Source organism: Galeopterus variegatus, unplaced genomic scaffold (genome assembly GCF_000696425.1).
Source record: "Galeopterus variegatus unplaced genomic scaffold, G_variegatus-3.0.2 Scaffold763, whole genome shotgun sequence".
Lineage (NCBI taxonomy): Eukaryota > Metazoa > Chordata > Mammalia > Dermoptera > Cynocephalidae > Galeopterus > Galeopterus variegatus.
The window spans coordinates 185,232-189,569 of NW_007726874.1; positions in this window are offsets into that span (position 1 = coordinate 185,232).

Consider the following 4,338-nt stretch of genomic DNA (forward strand, 5'->3'; position numbering starts at 1 on the left):
TGAGATCGGTTGTTTTATATATAAGGGTGCTTCATAAAGTTTATGGAAAGATTTGGGGTTTTTTGGTGTGTTTTTTGTTTTGTTTTGTTTTCTGGCTGGCTGGTACAGAGATTGAACCCCAGACCCTGGTGTTATGATAACTACACTCCAACCATCTGAGCTAACCAGCCAGCTCATATTACTTTTTAATTCTATTTTTTCAATAAACTTTTAGAAGTATCCTCATATTTTATATAGAATTTTAGTTGTTTCAAGTGGGAGGGTAGATACAGTCCCCATTACTTCATCTTGATCCAAAGCAGACATATCAGTCAAATAGCTTTTCTGCCTGGTTATGGGAACTTCTTTCTTTCTGCTGGGCCTCTAGTGAGTGAGTTGAGCCAATCTAATTAGGAGGTCAGCTAGGTGTGGAATTTAATGTTGTCAGGCTGCCCTCAGTGCACCTCAGCCTTCAGATTCCTCTAGAATTACCTTGGGCTTAGGGTGGAGGCTGGGGTACCAGAGGGTTTTTCTCAATGTCTACTCCAGCCTCAATTTCAGCTCTTCTCTTTTTGGTATATTTTAGAGAAGGTCTCTTCCCCAAGTTCTGCCCCTTTCTCAGCAATCTAGCAGTAGACTGCTGTTACCTGTTATTTAATGCTTGTTCTCCTGGTTATGAGATATAGACAGGTGGGGTTCTCTGTTCTTATTAAGACTCAGGCAGTCAACTGTGCCCCTGAGTCTCGGGGGTGGGGCCTTCTCAGTGATCCAGCTTTGCCGCCAGCTGCAGGTATGGGCCCAGCACATGTTCTGTCCCTTAAGAGGGTAAGTGGGTTTTGGGTTCTCTTTTTCTTTTCTTTTCTTCTTCCTACAATGGGGCTTCACCAAGGCTCTGAGAGTGACTGAATTTCATGTCCTTTTTCCACCAGCTGAAGATGTTTGTTCAGCAGGAGATATGGGGGAGAGGGAGCCATTGAATGGGGGTCCTTGCCTTTTCTGTAGCAGCTTCTGTTCTCTCCCACACCATCCCCCTAACCTTCTTCACCACTCCCCCCACATCCATTCCACAAAGGATTCTTTCTCAGGACTGCCACCTGCCTCTGATTTTTTTTTTTTGTCAGCACCCAGTGAAGTCCATGGGGAAGAGCCTGTGAACAGATGCAGATTCTCGTGTCCAAAGCCTCAGAGAGTTCTGTATTCTTTTTATCTCCACACTCAGGCTTTAATGATTTGTTACAATTTTTAGTTGGAGTTTTCTTACTGATGTCCAGCAGCCTCTGCTCCAGGTAAGCAAGTACTCATGTCTCATCTTTCCTTGGAGATCGCTGTCTTTCTTTAGATCTCAAGATAGTGGCCCTGAGACCTCAGGTCTTTAATGAATTGCAATGTTGTAAATTTGGAGATTATCTAGCTTTGTCGTCATTGTTCTAAGGGTAAGAATGATACTCTCTCCGTCTTTCTACGTCCTAAGTGGAAGTCAGAAGTGTCTATAATTTCACATTTATAGAAAGATTGCATAATGAATTGCAATGTTGTAAATTTGGAGATTATCTAGCTTTGTCGTCATTGTTCTAAGGGTAAGAATGATACTCTCTCCGGCTTTCTACGTCCTAAGTGGAAGTCAGAAGTGTCTATAATTTCACATTTATAGAAAGATTGCAAGATTAACACAGAGGATTACCATAAATATTTCACACTGTTTCAAGAATGTTTAACATTTTGTAACATCTGCTTTATTATTTTCTCTACCTACACACTCGAATCTTGCTTTCTCTCTCTAGAGAGATATATACATATATACATATCATATATGAATATGTATACACACACCCACATATATACACATACACATATTTTTGACCCATTTAAGAGGAGGTGTGTGTAGTGGGTTGACTTATGTACCCCCAAAACTTGCTGAAGCTTGAATTGTGTCCCTCAAGTTTTATGTGTTAGAAAGTTAGTCCCCACTGTGACTATTAAGAGGTTGGGAAATCTTATTATGGTGATTGAAAGGTGGGGCCTTGACGAGGTGATTGGATTGTAGGACCATGCAATAGTGAATGGATTAAAAATGGTGGTTCTGAGGTATTTAAGAGAAAAGAGAGGACAGTCTGTATCTTTCTTTCTCTCTCTGCTCTCTCTTGAGACCCCTTGCATCTTGCGATGTGAGACCCCTCAGTAACTGCCTCCACCACAAGATGGACTTTGGACTTCCCAGCCTCAGAAACTGTGAGCAATAAATTTTGTTTTCTTATAAATTACCCAGTTCTGAGTATTCTGTTATAAGCAACGGAAATGGACTAACACATGAGTGTATATTATGCCCCTTTATTCTTTAATACTTCAGTGTGTATTTCCTAAGAAACAGGGTATTCTCCTATATTATCACAGGACAATTATCAAAGTAATAATTTTTTAATATATAATACTTTACTCATTTAAATCTTTCATTTAAAGTTTATATTTAATTTTGTCAATTCTCCCAATAATATCCTTTATGGTTTTTTCCCTCCAAAACAAGTTCTATCCACTATCAACTAATGCATTTAATTTTCATAACTGTTTATTCTTCTTTGATTTCTCAGCCTTCCCTTATCTTCTGTGACACTGACATTTTTCAAAGAATATAGACCAGTTATTTTATAGACTGTTCCTAAGTTTGAGGTTGTCGATGTTTTCTCATGATATTCATGATGATTCAGGTTATGCCTCTCTGGCCGGAATACTACTTAACAGATCTTGTATTGCTTTTAGAGAATCACATCTGCAGACATACGATGTTCATCTGCCTCTTATTGATGATAAGGGATTTTAATCATCTGGTCAAGGTATTGTCCACTTTCTTCCACTTTTTCTACTGCATGGTTACTGTTTTTCTCCTCGTAATTTATAAGCAATCTGTAGGGTAATACTTTGAGACCATGTAAATACCCTCTTCTCTTGAAACTTATATTTCAAGATTTAGTATCCTCTGCTGATTCTTGCTTGAACAAATCTTTGCCATGATGTTGCAAAATAGTAATTTTTTAACTCTTCCACTCTTTTTAGACTTTCAGTTGGCATTCTACTATAATAAAGGATTTTCCCTTCTCCCTTGTTTATGGATGTATCTATTAATTATCATTATAGGATCCTATTTTATTCAATGGGTTATAATCCATTACTAACCTAATTTATTTTCATGCTCCATTTGTCCCAGATTTGGACAGTTGGAGTCCCTTTTGCTGGCTCAAGTGGCCATCTTTTGGTGGTTGAAATTAAAAATTTGGGCTTCCAGATCAAGATGGCAGAATAGACAATCCCCAGCATCGCTCTCTCCTATAATCAACCAATTTACAACTATTAAAAAAGCAATGACTGCTAAGTTGGGCCTCTAGAGCTCAGGGGAAGAGGAGTTGAGACCTACCGAGTCCATGAAAGAAGATATCGTTCTGACTGTTTCGGGCCCCAGCCATTTCAAGGCTGGACTTGGTGAGCACCCAGAGCAAGAGCTGGCAAAAACTGCAGCTGTGCCCTTTGTGTGAAGTTGCTTGGAGGCGGCAGGGAAGAAGAGGGCCTTGGTGGCCCCCAGACCAGCAAGACCACTGACATGGTTCCCATGGACCCACATAGGAGCGAGGGGCCACAGAAATCTGAGAAAAGGAGCCACTCAAAGGCCGGTGAGTCATTGCAAGGGACCAGCACTCAGCCTGTCCCATGAGAAGTGTTTGGAGTGTGGGGGATGGGGGAGATGGGCCCACCGCGAGAACATAGGTGGATAGCATGGACAGCTGATCTGCCCTCCAGTCAGCACAGGCCCACTCAGTGGAGACTGGTCAGGAATATAGAGCTGCAGAGGGTGCAGTTTGCTGAAAAGACTCAGGCCCAGACCAGAGTTTCCACACAACCCAGGTGTACCAGATGTTGCAAGACATGGAAGTCCTTACAAGGTTAACAATTAAAACTTGAGCTGCACAAAAAGCCTTCCTCAGAGAATTAGCAGCAAAGTATCAATTTAGCTCAATCACAGGGCTCAAGTGCTTGCTGATTCCCACAGAAAGTTCCCCCATTTTAGAAGTAAGCAAAGGACAACAAATTAGTTCCAGTGCAGAGTTTAAGTGGTGGGGGTAGCTAGTAATTCAACGTGGAAGTGAAAGAAAACACAAAACACCCACAGATCAGAGACAAAGTTTGATATTAACCAGTAAAGGTCTACCACCACCAAGAACACCTATAAAGCCTGAAAGAGCCAGAAACCTCCAGGGCTCTTGGGCCTGTGTGAGGGGAGCCCAAGGGCCTCATCTATGCCCCCTAATGTCTGTGTCCAGCCTGGCAAAAACCACACTGCCACTGGAAGCCTCTCATGCCCCTGAGCTGGGG